The sequence below is a fragment of the Crocuta crocuta genome, unplaced genomic scaffold (genome assembly GCF_008692635.1).
Source record: "Crocuta crocuta isolate KB4526 unplaced genomic scaffold, BGI_CrCroc_1.0 scaffold89, whole genome shotgun sequence".
NCBI lineage: Eukaryota > Metazoa > Chordata > Mammalia > Carnivora > Hyaenidae > Crocuta > Crocuta crocuta.
The window spans coordinates 4,554,286-4,577,350 of record NW_027551559.1 but is presented as its reverse complement, the minus strand read 5'-3'; the positions used below and the strand labels follow the sequence as shown (position 1 = coordinate 4,577,350).

The window sequence follows — 23,065 nt, the reverse complement described above, 5'->3', positions numbered from 1 at the left end:
TTTTTTCTTCCAGTTGGCAAGGCGTCAAAAGGCAATAAAAAGTACTTCCAGATGGGTGGTCTAAGTAAATCGGGTGGAATTTTCCTTTAAATAAAATGGGAAATATATGCATTAGAAGCCCTGTAGAACACCAATCAAATCAAAGCGACTACTGTCCGCATCATTCTAAGTCACTCACTGGTTTATGGCCTCGCTCTATTTCAGGGAGTTTCTCAACTTGACATTACGTTCCACCGTGCTACAGCTACATCAGATCTCCGAGTTAGCTCAGAGATACGCACCGTGAAATCTTCCACCGCTAGACAAGGGTCTTCTTTGGATCACAGCTGAGAAAGTGGAGCAGCAAAATAATATTAATAATAATAATAATTTTTAATTGCATCCTTTCAAGGGCAGCTCTAAGCTACACTCACCGAGCACAAGAAACAATGTGGGTTTCAAGGATAACACCAAAAATATTTTCATTTTGTCCTTCCAAGTGTACATGTCACTGTAACCCTTGGGCTGTTTGGGAGAGCTATAGGCAAACATGAGGGAGCCAAATGAAATGATGGTCAAGGGTCATCATATGATAAATTAATTCTCAAAGCTCTTCTCTGGTCTCTACCGGGGGATTGGATTTTATGTGATCCAGCCTTTCACTCTAAAGGCCAGGAGCACAAATGGGGCATCTGGAGGGTTCAGTCGGTTAAGCATCCAACTCTTGATTTTGGTTCAGGTCATGATCTCATCGTTCATGATCTTGAGCCCTACAGTGGGCTGTTCAGTGACAGCGCAGAGGCCGCTTGGGATCCTCTCTTCTCCTCTCTCTCGATGATCCTACCCCACCTGCACTCTCTCTCTCTCAAAATAAGTACATAAACAGTTAAAAAAATAAAAATAAAATCCAGGAGCACATAAATGAGGGGTAAAAGCTTGATCTGGAACTATGGAAGGCCAGGTAAGACAGAGGCTAACTGGTGGCCATGGCCATCGGTCCACTCCAACCCTTTTCTGATCACTGGTGACTAGAGGATAAACCCCAAAGTCCTTATTCATCCAANGAGCCTCCAGCAGCCTCCACGGAAGAGAGAGTAAACATGACTGTGGCGTCCTGCTAGCCAGCCTCCACCCAGGGCTATCTCCCTGGATGGAAGCTATTGGCATGAGGTCAGGAATACCGTCAAAGGCAACATGAAAATAGCAGTGCATCAAGTCCAAGGTCTGGCCTTCACAGTTATATGCTTACACAAGCACACACAACGTTTTCGAGACTTATTTTTGCCCTGTTTTTAATTTTGTAGAGTGTGTTTCGACCAATAGTTCAAAACCAAGGGCGATTTTATCCCCTCTGTCTGGGAACATTTGGCAAATGTCTGGAGACACTTTGGCTGTCACAACTGGGGGATGCTATTGACATCTAGTGAGTAGAGACTGAGGATGCTGATAAATGTCCTGTAACATACAGGAAAGCCCCTCCCCACTGCAAAAAATTGAAACTATCCAACCAAAAATGTCAATAGTGCTAAGGATGAAAAACTGTTTTAGACTCATTTTTTTTTAAGATGGAATTAAATAACATTGTGCATTACAAAGAGGAAAAGAATTGCTAAGACCATTACCACTTGTAATTGTCAGCCCCTCTCAAGATTCCAATCCAAGTCCCGCCACTTCCTGGAAATTCCAGCTATGCAATAGGAAATGCCCTTTATCATCCACATGGGACATTTGCTCTCCAGAGGCTAACAAATACTGAGGGCACAGAAAACTGTAAGCCCCTTACCACCGAAACTTTTCTTAGCTCCTAAAACAGGAAGCCTGCACAGCTTCTTAAGTACTTTTTATGCACTGTACCGATTCACTCTTTATTCTGCCACGTAAAAAATAAGGGAGGCAATTTATAGCAAGCGTGTCAACTCTCCGCTGCATTATTTTAAGATGCTGCTGCTTTTTTATACTTTACCCACAAGTTACACTAGAATAAATAAAAACAATTAGATGCAATTCACAGACAAGTTTGTCAAAGAGCGCGTTCTTAACATCATACAACTTCTAATTAAGTACACGATCCTACCGGATTGTATATGAGAATGTGTTTCCCGTTTCCATTTAGGTGCATCATCTGCTTTGTTAAAACTGTTTCTTAAACCTCTCACATAAATCTGTATCTATTTAAGTCTTAAATGGGATCCCAGTTTGCACACTGTTCTCCACGGATTCCAGTTGTCCTTCAGCACTACCTGTAATCAGCAAAGGAGAAACCGACTCTCACTTCTTATAGCTTCAAACTTACAGGGAGTAAGGATGACCAGGGAAGGTTCAAGTCACCTGAGTACATAACTATACTCCTTCTTCTTGACATATTTTCCTTCACTCCTTTACCATTTCTTAATCACCACTGATTCTGGGATCCACACAGCCCCTGTCTACTAGCCATTCTGATTGATAATCTCATTTTTTAATTTGTTAAACTTCTCCCGTCTTGGCTCAGGCTTATGTAATAAATTACCATTCAGTGGGGGGCTTAAACAACAAACATTTATTCTCACAGCTCTGGCAGCTGGGAAGTCCAAGACCAAGGTATGAGGACATTTGTGTCTGGTGAGGGCCTGTCTCCTGGTTCCCTGACTGCTGTCTCCACTCCGAGTTGTCCCACAGCAGAAGGGGAAGAGAAGTGGCGAGGGAGAAAGACATCTCTTCCATGTTTCTTTTATTAGAGCACTAACCCCATTTATGAGGGTTTGACCATGACCCCCCCCAAAGGGCCTCCTCCCAACACCATCACATTGGGGTTAGAAATTCAACATATGAACTTAAGAAGGACACAAGCATTCGGTCTGTAACACCTCCCATATCCAAGATGGAGCAAAATAAGGGCACACTTTCCATTGTCCATGCTCCTTGCCTCCATACCAATGGGGTTTGGTTCCAGTGGGTAATTATCAGACCCCTTCCAATGACAGTAATCAATTGGCTTGCCATTTGCTAATAATTCCTGCCACCCAACAGGGAATGGGACTCCTATGTCTATGTTTATACACCAGACACTAATAAACTAGCAGTAAACACAACTCCTGATGTCGATGAGAATAAGTAATGGGGTAGAAAGTCCCAGAGACTACCCTTGGGGCTAAGAGGGACTCAGATAGGTAACAAGCATCTTCATCATTCAGGATACAGGAAGGACAAAGAGAATATTTAGCCAAGGGTGCCCGGATGGCCCAGTCAGTTAAGCATCTCCTCTTGATTTCAGCTCAGGTCCTGATCTCGAGGTTCGTGAGTTTGAAGCTCACGTTGGGCTCTGCGCTGACAGTATGGAGCCTGTTTGAGATTCCCTTTCTCCTCCTCTCTCTTTGCCTCTCCCCCTCTCGTGTACACTCTCTCTCAAAATGAATAAACTTAAAAACAAAAAGGAATGTCTGGCCAGACTCTGTGTCTCACTTGGGAAGTAAGGGGCCAGGGCGATGCCAGTCTTCAGACTATGGCTCTCTAGCTGGCCCAGCTCCTAAGCACAACTGGGCAACCACTCATCTGTCAGTGTGCCAACCCGCAGGGTCACAGCAAACCACACGCCAGCCTGCTAGTGTCCCGACAGTACGGACACAAGGGGCAGCACCCCCCGTTCCCGGGGCCCGCGTGCCCCTGACCGTGCACGGAAGACCTGCATGTCCTTAAACGGCACCCAGATGACTTCTGTTTGGTCATCTTGGAAGCATTCATTCCACATCGTCAAGAATCCATGTAAGACAAGATACAGAAAAGCTCAACGAGACCTACACGTAACCGGCCAAAGCAGATCGAGCTTCCAGAAGAGAAAGTTAGGAACAAATGTGTTTGTCTGTGGTGTCACGTGGAGAAAAGTCATGACTAGTTAGGCGCTTTCTGATGGGCCCCCCAAAGCCCTATTGGTACCTCTGCAGCCAAACCACGGGCCGTGGGATGTGCTCTGTGGGGGACCCCCGGCTGCCACCCGGATTCCAGCTGCAGTTCTAATACAGGAAGGGCATCATCCCCAGGCAGGACTGTCCCGTTTCTCCTCGGTGCTACCTGCTGGCGCTCATGCTCACTCGTGAACCACAGGCAAAGCACAGGAGCTCTTCCAACGGTGGGACTCATGGAAACTCACGGAAACCCTCATCTTTGCCACTGGCTCATGGAGATGTCACGGGCGCTCCGTTCAGCAACCCCCCCAACCTTCCTCCTTAGAGGTCACAGCGGGAGCCTTTGCCAGCAGAGCGGCAGTGCTGTACTCAGTCCCTCTGTTCATACGGCCTCTTGAATCAGAACTTAGGCATTTACCATTATAATGTACCTTAGTTACAGTATTTGCCATTACCCGTAATGTACAAGACAATTACAGAATTTGCACACGTGGAAAAGGAAACTGGGACACAGGCAGCATTGTTTTTCCTTGCCCAGGATTACTCCCAAGCTGGAGAGAAGGGGAAATATTAAATATATCAAATACCGAAGGGCAGACTTAAGGATTTCTAATCCATTTCTAGTGAATGTTTATCTCCTAAGAAGAGGAAATTTAATAGGAGAATGGATGTTATCAGAAGACGGTCAGAAAGGACTCCTCACATCAGGACGCAAGGGTGGGGGTGGAGAGGAGTCTATATCCCTTGCATGAGTTACCCTAAGCCCTGGAAAGAAATTCAAAGGTTCTCTGAGGATCTTACTTGTAACCAGACCTCTGCTTCATCCAGAACAATAAGGGTAGAATACAAGGCCCCAAATACCCACACCTTCACACTTTTACAAGCTCAATGCCAATCACAGGACTATTTATTTATTTACTTATTTGTTTATTTTGAGAGAGAGCATGCGTGAGCAGGGGAGGGGCAAAGAAAGAAGGAGAGAATCCCAAGCAGGTTCTGTACTGTCAGCGCCGAACCTGATGCAGGGCTTGAACTCCCAAACTGCAAGATCATGACCTTGCAACACCAAGTGTCAAAACCAAGAGTCAGTTGCTCAACCTACTGAGCCACACAAGCACCCCTCACAGGACCATTTCCTAGAAGCTGCTTCTCTTCTTCCTACATAACCATTGTTAACAACCTAACAGACACCCTTCTAGATCTTTCTCCATTGTTCATGTCCTCAGAGACAAACACATGTATATGGACTCGGAGGAGAGCCTGCCTGCTTTATAAAAGAGGATCTACTTTTCTCACTTAATATTATAAAAATCTCTTCAGGTTAACCAGATTTTTTTTAAATATTTTTATTTATTTATAGGAGAGAGAGAGAGAGAGAGACAGCACGAGCAGGGGAGGGTCAGAGAGAGAGGGAGACACAGACTCTGAAACAGGCTCCAGGCTCTGAGCTGACAGTCAGCACAGAGCCCGACGCGGGGCTCGAACCCACAAACCGCGAGATCATGACCTAAGCGAAAGTCGGACGCTCAACCGACTAAGCCACCCAGGCGCCCCTAGGTTAACCAGATTTAAACTAATCTTTAAATGGATGCACCGTATCTGAGGCATTCTTATAATCCTACTGATACATAACCTTCCATCCTTGCTACATACTCAACATGCAAGGTTGGCTTTTGAGTGCTTTTTGGGGGTATTTTTGGTTTTGGTTTTTGTTTCATGTTGGTGTTGTTGTTCTGTTTTCTGTTTTCTTTTTTGCAGGGGGCACCGAAAACCATGCTACGATAAATACCCAATACACATACTCTTCTCTATGTGTGCCTGCATGTTTACTTTTGTCATCTGTATTCCCAGAAGTGGTACTACTAGGTCAAAGAGTGTGGATATTTATAGTAGGAACTGCTTTCCCCAAAAATGGAAGCAATTCACATTTCCGTTAGGAATGGGTGTGACTTCCCTTAATCAGCATCTCTACCAGTGGTGTTTTTAATTTTCCTTTCCTTCTCTCCCTCGCTCTCTTTTCTCTCGCTCTCTCCTCTCTCTCTCACTCACCAGTCAGAAAAATAGTATTTCACTGGCATTATCCTAACAGTCATGGATAGATCACCATTTCATCTTCTTACTGGACATCAGAATACACTCATACTTGGGGCACCTCAGTGGCTCAGCCAGTCAGGCATCCAGTTTCAGCTCAGGTCATGATCTCCTGGTCCGTGAGTTCGAGTCCTGAGTCAGGCTCTGTGCTGACAGCTAGCTCAGAGCCTGGAGCCTGTTTCAGATTCTGTGTCTCTCTCTCTCTCTCTCTGCCCTCCCCTACTCTCCCTCTCTCTCTCACTCTCTCTCAAATAAATAAATACTTTAAAAAATAGTTTAAAAAGAATTCACTCAGGGCGCCTGGGTGGCTCAGTCAGTTGGGCAGCCGATTTAGGCTCAGGTCATGATCTCACGGTTCATGGGTTCAAGCCCCGGGTTGGGCTCTGTGTTGACAGCTAGCTCAGAGCCTGGGGATTCTGTGTCTCCCTCTATCTCTCTCTGACCCTCCCCTTCTCATGCTGTCTCTCTCTCTCTCAGAAATAAATAAAATGTTAAAAAAATTTTTTTAAGAAGAATTCACTCATATCTGATTGCCAATGCATATTTTACCCATTCATTTGTGGGTTGTGCGAAACTTTGTAGATTAGAGATATATCACATGTGTTGAAAATACTATCTCTATGTAATATTCAACTTGTTAGATTGTTTCTATTATCTTTCAGCATAGATTCTTCTTAATGACAACCAAATCACATTCTAGTTCTTCTGTTGCCAAAAGAAGAGGAAGAAACAAGCAGAAAATCCCCAGCCTGCAATGACTACAATTAATACTAGCGACAGTGAACTGTAAACTTGAAAACAATCCAGTATAAATAAAATGACATGTCCAGAAATGCCTTTCTTCTTCACCATCAGCACAAAGGCTGTCTCTAACCCTTCCCTGGCCGACAGGAACTCCATGGCACAGAAAGTCAGTAACGTGGCCAGCCCGACGCCACGTGGTAGATGCCACGAATGTGCCAGTTGGTAACTCTAAAATCTGGGCAAGGCACTGCCCTGGGAGCTTTCAGCTTCCAGTGCTACTCTGTGCTGACTGAAGGATGACTCCTCAAACAGAAGACACAGGGAGCCCATGGGGTATGCTTCATCCCGTCTCCGGCGTGGGGAGAATCCGGCACCCCAAGAGGGGAGCAGTGCGGTTTTACCTCTGAGGTGGGGCGAACCGGGAGGGAGGATGGACTCTGTTCCTTTAAAAATGATGTGTGTAATCTTTCTCTCCACTTTAGAGAAAACCAAAAAGCAAGCTAACAATGGGACGTGTCCGCCAAAGAACCAGGTTCTTGTTTCCACAAAGACTTTTTGGTACCCGGTTCCGTCATCTGCCAGAATTCTGCAAGTCATCAAATCATAAGCTCTCTGTTAGGTGGTAATGATCATTCCACCTGACCCTCCCAGACATCTCTCCGTGTCGCTGGCTTTGAGTATCCTGTTGAACTTTTATCAGACTATTAGTGCTACAACAGTACAGTAGATGTTTTATAGTGTTTCTTATCCCAAAACTGGTGGAGTAAAATTAGTCTCAAAAAGGACGAGGGCGGGGAGGTGCCTGGGTGGCTCAGTCGGTTAAGCGTCCGACTTTGGCTCAGGTCATGATCTCACAGTTTGTGGGTTCGAGCCCCGCGTCGGGCTCTGTGCTGACAGCTCAGAGCCTGGAGCCTGCTTCGGATTCTGTATCTCCCTCTCTCTCTGCCTGTCCCCTACTCACACTGCCTCTCTTTTCCTCTCTCTCAGAAATAAATAAAACATTAAAAACATTAAAAAAAAAAAAGAAAGGACAAGGGAACCCCCTTTTACCTCACTGACCTCATCCGAAAGCCTGAGTCAACTGTAAACCTTATTAGAACCTCAGGTGAGGTGTTCTCTGGCCTCACAGAGAGCTTGTGAATGGTCAGTAAAAGCCCTGATCAGCTGCAGTGAATTCCACCTTCATGTTTTCCTGCCCTCAGCAAGCTTCACTTCCCTCAGTTGAGAAGAGACACCAGCATTACACACCCACCTGAGATCTGAACACCACGGTGCAGCAGAGAAGGGAAACCACACAGTTGGAATTCAGGCTGACTGCGATTTAAGGTGCTGCGGGTTTGCCTCCGACCCCCAACCGACCTGTCCCAAGTAGCACTCTTGAGAAGTCACTCTCAATCTCTAAAAATAACACAGATTTTTAAAATGGGATCTACTATACACCATAGTGCCTATAGCTGAAGTGGCAGTACTGTGTTATAGACTTAAATTGGTGAAGAAGGTAGATCTTAGGTTAAATATTTTGAAAAAAAAATAAATAAATAAAGGGGCCAGAAGGACATTGGGGAAATCATGGGTATGTTGAAGGCCCTGATGCTAGCAATAGCTTCACAAAGTCATCAATATATGTACATACACATTAGATGCACTCTTTTTCTTGGCTTTTTGTAAGTCAATCATATCTCAACAAGGTGTTTTTTAATTCTCTTTGTTCTTTTATGAATATAATTTATTGTCAAATTGGCTTACATACAACACCCAGTGCTCATCCCAGCAAGGGCCTTCCTCAATGCCCATCTCCCATTTTCCCTTTTCCCCCTCCCCCCCATCCACCCTCAGTTTGTTCTCTGTATTTAAGAGTGTCTCATGGTTTGCCTCCCTCTCTCTCTGTTTGTAACGATTTTTCCCCCTTCCCTTCCCCCATGGTTTTCTGTTAAGTTTCTCAAGATCCACATATGAGTGAAAACACATGGTATCTTGTCCTTGTCTGACTGACTTATTTCACTCAGCAGAATACCCACCAGTTCCATCCACGTTGCTGCAATTGGCAAGATTTCGTTCTTTCTCATTGCCAAGTAGTGTTCCATTGTCTTTATAAACCACATCTTAATCCATTTGTCAGTTGATGGGCATTAGGGCTCTTTCCATAAATTGGCTATTCTTGAAAGTGCTGCTGTGAACATTGGGGTACATGTGCCCCTATGCATCAGCACTCCTGTATCCCTTGGGTAAACTCGTATCAGTGCTATTGCTGGGTCATAGGGGAGTTTTATTTTTAATTTTTTGAGGGACCTCCACACTGTTTTCCAGAGGGGCTGCACCAGCTTACATTCCCACCAACAGTGTAGGAGGGTGCCCGTTTCTCCACATCCTCGCCAGCATCTATAGTCTCCTGATTGGTTCATTTTAGCCACTCTGACAGGTGTGAGGTGATATCTCAGTGTGGCTTTGATTTGTATTTCCCTCATGATGAGTGATGTTGAGCATTGTTTCATGTATTTTTTTTTTTTTTTAATGAGATCTTGGGACACCTGGGGGCCTCAGCCAGTTGAGCATCCGACTTCAGCTCAGGTCATGATCTGGCAGTTTGTGAGTTCAAGTTCCAAATCGGGGTTGCTGCTGTCAGCGCAGAGCCTCCTTCAGATCCTCTGTCCCCCTCTCTTTCTGCCCCTGCCCGCTCACACCCTTTCTCAAAAATAAACGTTAAAAACTAAATAAAATCCATAAATTAAAAATGACATCTTTTAGGTTATGAATGCGTCATTTTCTATATATTGGCATTTTACCCACGAAATGATCCACTGGAGAAAATAACCTACTCTACGGTTGAGCTTCTCTATTTTAACCATGGCTGGATCACTGTGCCCTACAAGTTCTGTGTGTCCTTTTCACAAAGCTCTCCAGGTGGAGGACGGAGGCTCAGATCCATTCTTTCTAAACACACAGCTCTGTATCCCGGTTTACATGGAAGACAGCTGCCCGAGTGAATCTTAATGACCAGTGTCAAATCTTATTTTCACTAACTATGAGAAACGGGAGCTTTCAACTTTGCATTACTAAGCCGGATGCATTTCTCTCTGATAGAAAATCAAAGTTCTAAGCCACTGATAAAATTCCGGTGACACCCTGGGTTTCATTGCTTTGATCCTCTCACAAAAGGTGTCAATGATGCGAGTGGGGTTAACTAAACTACTCACTGTAAATCAAACACTCAGCGGCTCTCCGGCCTGCATCACTATTCACCACGTTATTAAGATCACGTCACAGTCTCCTACTCAGAACACTGCAAATGTTCACAGAGATTGATTTACTCAGCAAGTGTGCTGCCTGCAGCCAGAACTGAGGCTGAGAGCATGAAATACGGCAGCAAAAATACTCGACGGGCCCCTTCAATACTGACCTGTCACTAACCCAAGGTCCCTAGGAAAAAAAATATATAATAATTAAAAGAGCAGGAGGAGAAAACGGTAGGAAAGATTTTTATGTCAGAATGGAGCATTTTGGTGGAAAACGGGCTAGATCGTTAAAACCCATCTCTTGCCTGGCCTCGGGGCCAGGCTCTCCAAGACTCAACTGGGAAGAGGCTGCATTTACAAAAAACAGCCTGAACTGCTAAATGGAAGAAAAAAAGCAAACTAAATGCTGACATGGGCTCCCATGGCGGACTTTAGTGTAAGAATCCGACCTTATTCTCTAGAACCAGAATGGCATTTTAATGTTACAACCATGGAGAATTCTGCTGCTAAGATGTGGAGTGAAATCTCTCTCAAGGGGAAAACTACCTTTGGGACTTTTTGTCACATTGAAGATCACTTCTGGAGTATCAAAGCCCTACAACACCCAGTGAAATACCATGAAGGGCTCTCCAACAGATGTCAGGACCCTCCCCAAATGGGCCCCTGGTTCCGTCTGCAACACATTCCGGGGTCCTAGAGGAGAGCCCTGGACTTTAATACCGTGGGTATGTCAACGATTCCCAAATATATCTCTTGTTCCATTCATTTCCAGATAGTCCAGACTCACATAGCTCTCTGCCTATTCTCTCCAACTGGGTGAGCAATGACATCTGTCAACCTACAATTAACACGGCCCTAAAAGAATTCTTGTTTTTCGCTCTAAAAGCTTTGTCCGCCCCCACCCCAGTAAGTCTGTCTCAGTAAATGACCCACCATCGACTGACTTTCTCACGTCCAAAATCCACAATTCGTTTTTAATTTTTCTTCCTCTCTCTCCCAATGCCCAAGCCATCCAAGTACCATTGATCTGCTTCCGATAACATTCCAAACCCATCTAGTGTTCTCCATCCCCACCAACCCCCTGGTCTGTGCCACCCCCTAGAGTGACCTTCTAGCTGGTCTTTCTGCTTCCCCTCCCGCTCCCCCACAGTCTATTTTCCCAATGATAACATGACAATTTTGAATGACAATTTAAAAACGCAAACAAGGGGCACCTGAGTGGCTCACAGTCGGTAAAGCGTCTGACTCTTGATCTCAGCATGGGTCACGATCTCACGGTTTGTGAGCTCCAGCCCTTCACTGGGCTCTGCACCGGCAGTGTGGAGCCTGCTTGGGAGTCTCTCTCTCTCTCTACCTCTCTCTCTGTCCCTCCTCTGTTCTCTCTCTCAAAAATAAATAAACTTGAAAGAAAATGTTTTAAAAAATGTAAATAAAATCCTGACCCTCCATGGTTTCTACCAAAGCCCCTCAGTGCCCATAATGAACATCCACTTTGTGCCCTGCCCTATGAGCCCTACATGCTCTAACTCTCACCCATCGCTGCGGTCACTCACCCCACTCTCCCGGTCCTCACTACACACAGGCCAGTCCAAGGTTGTCCCCTACTTACTAGTACACGAACCTCTCCGAGTTCTCTGCACAGCACTTAGCACTACGTGACAACCTTCTTACTTATTGTGATATAATTTTTGGTTTGTCGAACTGTCCCACCTAAAATGTACGTGCTCCATGACAGCTGAGAGCCTGTTTTGTTCACCAGTGTGTTTCCACTGAAAGTCTGATCCGCCGTATGTGCTCAGTAAATGTCTGTTTGGTGATTAAGAGGTGGGATGGACATAGGTGATTTGACCTTGCCAGTTTCCTTGCAATTTACATGAAAAGGGGCTAGTGTTTTCCGTCAACAACGGAAACATGATTTCCAATCAGACATTAATTGGGATGCCCGGGAGTCCTTGATGACCCCCATTGACAGGAAGAGATGCTTCAGGGACATTTGTTTGTACAGATGTTTCTCCATGAGGGATCTCTGTTTGAGATTAACCACCAATCATGTGTTTTCCGCAAGAAAATTACACACTGAGAGTGGGTTTCAACCCTCAAAATATCTGCTGGTTCAGTGAAACAAAACCAAGACACTATTTGCAGAAACCTATGGTAGCTTTCGTTTGCAACATTGAAAATAGGCAGGTTCTACTGGTTTACAATTCTTTTCCATACCATCCGCCATGGGAGCTACCTCAGCGACCTTGACAAAATAAAGGAGGTGACACGCATGCTGGATTAAGAAGTGATATGTTATCCACTAGCTTGGCCATCCAGGCAACCTTGGGCTGACCGAGGCAAGCTTCTTAACTTCTCTATGCCTCGGTCTTCTCATCCCTAACCTGGGGATAACTTTAGAACCTGCTTTGTATGGCTGTTGAGAAGATGAAATGATGTAAGTAAAGACGTTATGCCAGTGCTTTGGATACAGGGAATGCTCTAGTAATTTGAGTCGTATTATGAATTATTAGCAGGGTATTACCAGTGACTTATACAATGTTTCACGTTATGAAATGTTGGAGAAGCTTAGTTCAACTTGTATTGTCATTGCCACATTATGAAGGACTGTTGAATGGCTGCACTTGGGAGCTGGTCCAAGGCGTCCTTCAGACTGAAACATGGCTGAGTGCTGCTGGGAAGCAGAGGTGACCTAGAAATACTTACACCGTGCACTTTCTACACATGCGGAACCGGCCTGGGCTCAGGCAAAGGAGGATAAGCTACTCCAAATCAATAAAGCCTCCACAAACCATGCATTCGTGGGTAATGTTACTTGTACATGTATCTATCTGACCATGTACGGTTTGCTTAAGAAAACAAAAATTATTTTGTAAATATTCTGCCATTAGACAGTCTGTGAAAAGGAAAACAGAGTCAAGGGGCACCCGTGTGGCTCAGTCGGCTAAGCATTAGACTCTTGGTTTCAGCTCAGGTCATGATCTCATGGTTTATGAGTTCAAGTCCCACATCAGGCTTCATACTGACAGCATGCTTACATCTTTCTCTCTCTGCCCCTCCCCCTCTCATTCTCTCTCTCATTCGCTCTCTCAAAATAAATAAACTTTAAATATATATAATATGTATTATATATAATATATAAATATATATGTAATATGTATTATATATAATATACAAATATAAATAAGAGTCAAAGCTGGAATATATACAAGACACTGATGTTTGGTTCACTGAAGATACTCTAGAATGAGCACTAAGACAAGGAAGCACGTGGTCGTTCACAAGCTTCACTCACAATGTTCCTTCTTGTTTGGCACCTACTGTATGCCTGGGCTGTGGAGGCATCCTAGCTGATGCTCCCAGCTGTGAACACAATGGCAGCATGTTCCAGATGGCTGATAAAACAGGTCAGTGACTGTCCACCCTGTCCAATGAAAACTGTGCGCACGCGTGTGTGTGTGCATTCATGCACACATTCACACGTGCTTGTAGGACCAAATTAGGGAAAGATCATTTATTCAAAAGAAGCTGAATAGCTACGGTTTTCCTGTATTGAGTGGAGACTCCAGCAGCTCTCAATTACTTTACCAAAAATTCATAACTAAGCCATAATGCTAGGCTACAGCACGCTGTGTTAGACATTTATTTCCTTGATTGCAATCCTGATGTAGTGACCTTTGTAAGTCTTAATAATAGTGTGATCTCTGTCCACATCTCTGTCTATAAACCTATATACCTATATTTTCAAGTGTATATATCTGTGTCTATATCTGCATCTATGCCCGTCTATATCTATACCTCTATGTCCACGTACTAACCTGTCTACTACATTTGTCTAGATCTATGGCTTTATCTACATCTATCTATAAATATACTTATAAATATAAATAAATTTATTTATTTATATATATAATATGCTTCTATATATGAATATTTATTTATAAATATATTTATACAGACACACATACATACATTCAACTAACATCAATCAGTGCTCCAAGTCTGGCAGGGACTCCATTAAGACACATTAATGCTGTCTTTTGAAAAGGTACATTTCAATACGTAATTTATAGGAAATGCAACTTCAGGGTCCTAAGCTTGGCTCCAATCCATGACCTCACAGTCATGCCATGCTGTGCTATTTTTATGTTTAGGAATATGTACTCCTTTAAGATGATACTGATGAAATACTCCGTGACACAGATAGGAGGTCCAAATGCTGAATTTAAGAAACATAAGTGCCAGGAAGGAACTGACATCTGATCCCACCATGCAGGGGAGGGGCCGCTGGTCTTAATCTATGTGCTATTTAACTACGGTCACCTTTGTAAGTCATCTTCACATGCTATAGACAGCCATTAGGGAGGAGTCTTTGGAGGGACCACACACCCTTTCCTCTCTAAGATTCACAGTGGGAAAATAGTCACTTCTACGGGAAGATGGCAAAGACTGCCCAGAAAGTAGTAGACCAGACTATTCAGGCTTCAGCTGGACAATTTTGGGACGGGCTATAATGGCTTCAGCAAACCTAATTATTTAATTATTGTAAACTCATGAAATAAACATCTTAATGTAGCACAATCAGAGGGCCGGAGAGGCAAGTTTTTATTGCACTCTTAAGGACCATTAGAGTAAGTTAGGTTTTACAAAATTTCAGTCTAAATCACTTCATTAACTAACACACACGTAATGAGCGCTTATTGTGTGCCAGAGTGTTAACTACCAGGAAGATAAACACAATCAAGCCAAGGGCTTCACAGTCTGAAGAGAAGACTACACATACACAAAAATACCACAATGAATCCGACTTTCAACTGCCATTGTGGGGACACGCCCAAGGGTACACGGACACAGATGAAATGCAACCTAATTCACTTGGTCATGGAGAGGGAAGAGAGAAGTTCCAGCGAGGGGACATGTGAACTGAGAAATAGTGAACTCGCAAATATGTATCCACCTGACAATACTGGGAAAATTCTAGCAAACATACTAAACTCTATTTGGAAGTAGAGGGAAAATAATCCCATCCCTTCATCGTGCAGACAAGCTCGTAGACCTCCACCTCCATGCCCGAATTAAAAAGAGGGTTTTTCTCACCCAGTTTGGAAAATCCCGAGAGACCTAGCCATCGCTCCATCCATCCACTCATTCTTACCTCTATAAATCCATGCATTCAACAAAAAATTGTTGACAGCTTTTTATTTTCTGGGCTCTTCTCTCTGCCCAGAGATGGACCGGTGATCAAAATCAGCAAAAATCTCTGCCCTCATGGTGCTTACATTGGGGGGAGGGCAGAAATTACGCAAATGGGAAGGATGGTGGGAAAGAGGTGAGGTCAAAGCACTGAGCCCACGACTCTGGTGGTTGGAGGGCAAGGGGATGAGAGTTGAGGTAACAGGGAATGGCCAGAGATGTTAGGAATCACACCAGAGAAATGTGGCGTCCTGAAACCAGATGAACAAAACGCTTCAAGGAGGTGGGAGGGAATAGAGCTGACTGGCTGACTGACTGTCAAGTAGTGATGCTGAGGCGGCCTTGACCCTGGGGATGAGCAACATGGCTGTTAACTGGTGACTGAAGAGGCAGTAGTGATGGAAGACTGAGCAGTCAATGTGGGTTCAAGAGGAAATGAAGGCACAGGAATTGAAGACAATGCTTTTAAGGAGTCTTTCTATTAAAAAGGAAAGGAAAAGGAAAAGAAAAAAAAAGGGAGGGGAGAGAAGGGGAGGAGACTTGGGTTGCAGCTGAGGGGAAATTAAGGTCAATGGGTCATTTTTTTTAAGGTGCTAGATGTGCCCATTCTTACTGGAAAGGTCCAGCAGAAAGGGGAAAATAAAAACTGATGATGCTGAAAAGAAAGGAAAGAACAATTTAAGTGCTACCTTGGAGTGGGAGAGAAGGAACAGGCTATTAGTGCCCCAGCTCAGGGCACGACCTCAAGTAGAATTAACTCAGGATGGCCCCCAGGTGGGATGTGTGCTTGGCCAGCTTGAGAAGGTGCCTCTCTTTCAAACCATCACTGTAGCAGGAGGTGGCTTTCGATGAAGGAAGGGGGGAGAGTTCTCAAAAAGTATATGGCCTCTGAACTATGAGCAAGGCAGTCACCTCCCACAAAAAAAAGCATAATAATAATAATTTGAGCTCGATAAAAACTTGGACCTAATTTGTGAATGCTGGAAATATAAAATCTGTTGACTATTCTTAGACTCTGTCATATAAAAATACAGTGGTATTTACTTCCCAGAATCTCCTGACCATCTTTCCAACCTTTGCTTTTTCTGTTTCGGTTTAAGCAATAATGGTTACTGTCCAAGCTTTAAGCAAAAGCAAATGAAGCAAAAGGACTCTGATCCCTTCGTGGCCTGGAAGGCTAAAAAAGACACAAACACACATGAAAACCACATGAAAAACTCCAGTGGATAAAACATGAACTGATTAGGTTTGTAGCCCTGAAGCTATAGAAGCCTCTCCAATACTCTGATCTAGAGGCTACAACACAGGAAAACCCCAAGTTCCATAAAATTCAAAACTTCAAACACAGGGTCATATTTATGCCCTTAGGAAAGTTCTACGAAAAAAAGATCTTACGCGCAGTTTAATCAAGGGGCCAGTATCCTTACACGCACATGTAAATCTTCAAATCCAAGCAATTAACCCCACATACATCTGCCCATCTACTGGGTGTGTGAGAATGAACAGCACACATAAGCCAGCCCCAGCCTGCCTCAAACATGAATCAAAGGGAAGAAAATGGATCCTGAACTTGACACGCATCTGTGATTCACAAATATTTATAGTGGTCATGAAGCCAGAACAAAACATACTTGGCAGATACTCACCTATACAAACCAGGAAAAGGGCCAAAATCCCATACAAGAGAGAAAGCAAGGAGTTCCCCTGACCATCACGGGAATTCCAATACATTCTAACAGGGACAGTGGAGGCAGACAATTGTCCCCGTCAGTGAACCTGGGACATTGCATGTGACCAAGCAAATCAGACCTGCCAGGCCTCTCCAGATCACCTCCCAACCATCAGGCTGACAAAGCAATAGGACAGGAATAATAAGGAGTGGAGTCCACAGCTTTTTATTTCTGACATTATTAAGAATGACAGGCTAAATCTCCACCCCCAAATACAACCACTCAGCATGTTTAAGCAAGCGATGCACCTGTGTCAATAATATACATAGAAATGCACCACAAATAACACAAAATAAAATCCTAATCACCACGGCGGCACCAAGTGAAACACAGAGAGGCTCAGCGAGCACATTTCTTTTCGTATTTAGTCTTTTTGTCTCCAAGAACTCAGTCTCATTGCCTGTTCCCACTCTCAAATGATGTCCTTTCCCTTTCCTTGTTTTACAGCCAGGAAATCTAGAAAACCAAGAAAAGGAAAGCTAGATACCTGAGTTGTCTCTGGATCTGGCTTTGGATCTGTCCAAAGCCAAGTTAATCTCCATCACAAAAAGAGAAATCTAGCTAATTCTCTCTCTACTGGAACGTACAAAACATGAAACCGCTGTTGCAGGCACATGGTAATTCATAATTAACTTAATATTTTAGGTGAGTGCTCAAAACTCAACAAGTGAGGAAATCAACCAATACATATGTGATTCAACCAGCACTGTCTTGCAGTCACAGCATATAACATTTAATGCGAACACCAGAAGTTAGGCACAAACAAGAAACATGAGGAAAAGCACTGTGATAATGACTTAATCATACCCAGCATAATGGGTTAAGTTGTATTATATAAAAAGTACTGATAAGGAATCATTAAAAATACAGGTAAAAGCTGTAGAACATCTCAAAATGCAAAATTAACCTTTCCCTTACCAAAAGAGGATTAATAAAAGAATGAAAGTATTTCAGTTGTCTGACTGTAAACTTGATTTCTATTTGCAGGATGAAGCAATGTGCAGACGGGAACCCCTCATTCGTGCAAATATTTTAATTGAACATCCTCATTAGAATAAAATTGAGGGTTGATTTTTGTCAGTGAGGAAAAAGAAAGGCAGACTATAACTATGAGATAAATTACAAAGGGCAGGACCTATTTTTTTTAATGTTTTTTAAATTTATTTTTGGGAGTCAGAGAGAGATGGTGTGAGCAGGGGAAGGTCGGAGAGAGAGGGAGATACAGAATCTGAAAGAGGCCCCAGGCTCTGAGCTAGCTGTCAGTACAGAGCCTGATGCGGGGCTCGAACCCACGAACCGTGAGATCATGACCTGAGCTGAAGTCGGATGCTCAACCGACTGAGCTACACAGGCGCCCCAGGACCTATTTTTAAATAACTGAACTGTTCTTTGAATTCCAGGGATGAATATTTATAATAATAGCATGAGAAAGGAAAGGAAAAACTTTACTAAATTCCTAAGCACTGGATAATGTCATTATGAAAAAATACATATATATGGCAACACTGAAAGAAACTTCTTTAAATTTAAAAGGATAGTCAGGGGCGCCTGGGTGGCTCAGTCGGTTAAGCGTCTGACTTCGGCTCAGGTCATGATCTCACGGTTCGTGGGTTCGAGCCCCTCATCAGGCTCTGTGCTGACAGCTAGCTCAGAGCCTGGAGCCTGCTTCGGATTCTGTGTCTCCCTCTGTCTCTGACCCTCCCCTGCTCACACTGTCTCTCTCTCTCAGAAATAAACATTAAAAAAATTAAAAAAAAAAAAAGGGATAAAGTCAACAAGCTAATGAAGTGGAGAAAAATTTATGACAAAGAGTTAGTATTCTTAAAACAAATTCTATTAAAATCTGTAAGAAAAGTGCTGAATCTCAATAGCAAAACAAGCATAAAAAATTATTCTCTCATACATGTACATTCCCCCACTCTCTCTTTGTCCTCTTTTCTCAAAGTAATGGTTAATTATCACACAATTTAAAAATAATCAACCAAATAACATAATGAGTGAATACTGAAATATATAAAAAGAAAGGAATACTATCAAGTCGACACAAAAAATGATGATCCTCAGTGAATGCGAAGTTTTAGCAAAACTACTATAACATATTACTGGGAAAGTATTAATATCTGCAATATTTTGCAAAGCCATTTGGCAATCTTATTAAAACTGCTTGGTTTTGAAACAGTTGAGAGCAACTATTTTGACCTAATGAATGAATGAACTTGCAGTTAAAAGAAAGCTTGATAATAGTGGTTGCTATTGTTCATGAAGCATCTATTTCATGTGCCAAATGTCTCCTCTTCACAACGTAGCTCGTAGTGTGAGCTACACGCATCCGGAAAGCAGGATTAGAACCCAGGTGTATGACCGTTTCGGCACTGTCCATGAGTTTTATTAACTAAAATAATACATATGTCCAGCAAAAAAAGAAGGAGTAAATTGCAATATAGCATCTTTACATGATAGAATATTATAATGCATTAAAATGAGGGTCATTAACAATTTTAGTAATATTATATATTATCAGATATGTACAATAGAAAAAGTGTTAAGTGAAAAAGCAATATGCAAAATTTTATGTTTACTGTTATTTCAACTCTGTACATTCCTTATCAAAAATCCACTATAAAAGGCGGCATAAAATGACAATAGTACTTGTCTTTGTCAAAAGCATTATGGGTGAAATTTTTCTTTTCTTTTACATAATTTTTTTCAGGGTTTTTTTTTTACAAATAGTTTATGGTCAAGTTGGTTTCCATATAACACCCAGGGCTCATCCCCCCAAGTGCCCTCCTCTATGCCCATCTCCCCTCTCCCCCCTACACCCATCAGTCCTCAGTTTGTTCTCAGCATTTAATTTCTTTTTTTTTAATGTGTATTTATTTTTGAGAGAGAGAGACAGAGCATGAGTCGGGGAGGGGCAAAGAGAGAGGGAGACACAGAATCCGAAGCAGGTTCCAGGCTCTGTGCTGACAGCTCAGAGCCCAAAGCAGGGCTCAAATCTATGAACTGTGAGATCATGACCTGAGCCAAAGTCAGACACTTAACCGACGGAGCCACCCAGGCGCCCCCTTTTTACATAATTTTTATGATAAACATTCACTACTTCCTTTCTTTTTCTTTTTTTTTTTTTTAGATTGTTAAAATAAAATACCCTTGAACAATTTTGAGAGTGCATTGTGACTCAAAAAAAGGCAAGCATTCTCAAACCTAGAGATAATCTATTTAGGGTAGATCTATCTATTTGGTAGATATTGATATATGTTCTAGGAGACTTTATAACACACAGGTGCTTATGTGCGCATTGTGTGTGTGTGTGTGTGTGTGTGTTTAAGAGGAATGAGATTTTATTAAATATATTATTTTGCAATCTGATTTTTTTCAATTAATAAGGCACCATTATGTAGCTTTCTGTTACTATTATAATCTAAATTTACCTTCTTATATTATTGCTATTAAAGTGAAGAGCACTTTCATTACTCATGGAAAAAAGCGCCTATAGGGACCAGTGGCTCTTACAAAAGGCATATTTCCAAACGTTCTGCTACACCAGCCTCATAGGCTTGCTGAACTTCTCTCTACAAATGAAAGAAAGAATAAATGATTGAACAAACGAATAGAACACTTTTGTGCTCAAAGTGTGTAAAGAAATAAAACTATCTGGTTCTCCCTTGCCCATCTTTTTTGATGAAAACCTGTACAATAGTCAGATAGGACTTCAGGTGTCAGAAGCATCGTGCTGTAGGAAGAAGTTCAGTACAAACGCACAGAACCATCTCATGTGATACATGTGGCGAAGGAGATCACCGTGTTATCCCGTGATTTAACTACGTCAACTTTGTTCAAACTTGACTCTTATTAACATCTGGTTTTGCTCCTAATAAAAGAGAAAGATCTGGTACCAGAGCACTTTTGAGCAACACAATTATCAGACAGCTGAAAATAATTACATGTTAGCCCTAATAAGTATAAGCAATGGTATGTTTAAGGGCACAAAATAAAACTGTCACAGTTAGAAACGATACAGAGACCAAAAGAGGAAACGCTACCTGACCATACTTCATAAAAGAGCTCTACCTTCTAGACTAACAAAATACACAGAAGCAACAATGTCTGCCAAGCCTGCTTTGAGCAAAGCTGTAGTGTGGGCGCTGGAATCACGCTAATACCCTTGGGGCCTACGGATGGCGTCAAGCACTGGATACTAAACGCACTTGCTCTAAGGGGTAGGTTTTTGCAATTAGAGCCAACTTCATTAAAAGTCATTTTTGGTTAAATTCTGAGCATCTAATCTGAATTTTGTTAAAGAACTCAAACCCACTGGCCGCTAAAACACACTCATTCTCCACAGTGTGAGATCATTGAGCGTTGTAAGTGTGTGGATCAGGGATCAGTAAGCTACAGCCTGAGGGCCAAATCTAGTTCCGTAGTCTTTGTGAATCAGGTTTTATTGGGATACAACCACATTTGCTCATTTACCTATCATCTGCAAATCTTAAAATATTTACTACCTCACCTTTTTAGAAAAAGTTTGCCATCTCCTGATTTAGACTGCTGTTTGAAAAACACACTTCTTAATATTTATTGTTAGCTTTTCTTTTTTTTTTCCTTCTTTTTTTTTGGTTTTGTTTGTTTATTGTGAGCTTCTCTTTAAGGACATGAGTATCTCCAGGAAAGGAAAAAATTAAAAAGTGTGTCTGACTTATTCTCAGAAGGCATTGCTGGTGCTGTTAGGGTTAAGAATATGGGGTCAGGGGCACTTGGGTGGCTCACTTGGTTAAGCCTCTGACTTTGGCTCAGGTCATTATCTCATGGTTGGGCTCTGCACTGACAGCTCAGGGCCTGCTTGGAATTATTTCTCTCTCTCTCTCTCTCTCTCTCCCCCTCCCTCCCTCCCTTAAAAACAAATAAATAAACGTTTAAAAAGAAAAAAACAGGGGCGCCTGGGTGGCTCAGTCGGTTAAGGGTCTGACTTAGGCTCAGGTCATGATCTCACAGTTCGTGGGTTCAAGCCCCGCGTCAGGCTCTGTGCTGACAGCTTGGAGCCTGGAGCCTACTTCAGATTGTGTGTCTCCCTCTCTCTGGCCCTCCCCTGCTTACATTGTCTCTCTCTCTCTCTCTCACACACAAATTTTTAAAAAATTAATAAAAATAACATAGGTTCAAATTCCAGCTCCACCTCTGACTACTGTGAAATCCTGAGCAGATGACTTCAGCTCTCTGTGCCTCAGCTCCTTCCAGAAAGCCCGCTCGCTCACTGCCATTTTTAACAGCAGAGGTGACTTTTGCTCATAAGCCATCACACTCTGCGTCAACAGAACTTTGATTTCCTCGTTTCCCATTGAGGTGTCTGACTTACCAAGGAAGGAAAGGGGGAGTGTTTCCTTGACCATGTATCACGCTAGGGACCCACAGCACCTGGGCACCTGAGCCCGATTCACACACCAGCGCTGCAAAAAAGAAGAGAGAAAAACAGGTCCTGTTAATCCATCTTAAAGGAACTTGTGGTCATTGCTTATTGATTCTAGAAAGTTCCATCAGTGCCCTGTACAACCAGCACAAGCTGCTTTAGCAATGAAGGCTGAAAGCAAAGTGGCCCAGGACAGCTTGGAAATCACAGCACCACAGCCCTGGCCTAATATCCCATGTACCGATGGTTTTCTCTCTTCCGAAAATGAGAAATAAAAATGCAAATGCTGTCAACATATGCAAACAAACCCATGAAACAACCAAAAGGACCATCATTTCAACCCCGTGTGAATTACGTTGAGCATTTTGAACATCAAATTCCGATTGGTTGTGTGAATGTACCCATTTTACACTGGCTCTTTCATCCCATTTTTGGGGATACATTGTACCTTAAGTAACGCCTTTGAAAAATAAGAGAGAAAGGCAGAAGGTATAGAATAAACTATACCAAAAATTTGGGTTTCTATTTTTATTTTTGTTAATATTTATGGTGCGCAATGTGAAACTTTATAAGGGAAAGAACTGTAAACCATAAAAATCAAGCAATCTCATCCAACCAAGTAATCTCTACCCAGTCTCCTCAATTTAATATTAAAATCCTAAAAACTTGAACTATGATGTAACAGGCTAATGCAAGACACCAGGCTGTCGAGAACAATGTATGGCAGGAGCTGAAGAAATAGGTTAGTTTGTATTTCTGATTTATAAAGAAACATGTCCATGAGTATCGGAGGATGCCTGTTACTCCAAA

The 23,065-nt window shown here is 42.7% G+C and overlaps 1 protein-coding gene across 1 annotated transcript in view; it reads right to left on the bottom strand.

Moving 5' to 3' along the window:
- SEMA5A (semaphorin 5A) overlaps positions 1 to 22,293 on the bottom strand; it is a 368,380-nt gene extending 346,087 nt beyond the window's left edge. Inside the window, exon 1 of the mRNA XM_077749424.1 lies at positions 22,205 to 22,293. The gene's annotated coding sequence lies outside the window, so the exon portion shown is untranslated. The remainder of the gene's footprint in view (positions 1 to 22,204) is intronic.
- Between the last annotated feature and the right edge of the window lie 772 nt (positions 22,294 to 23,065).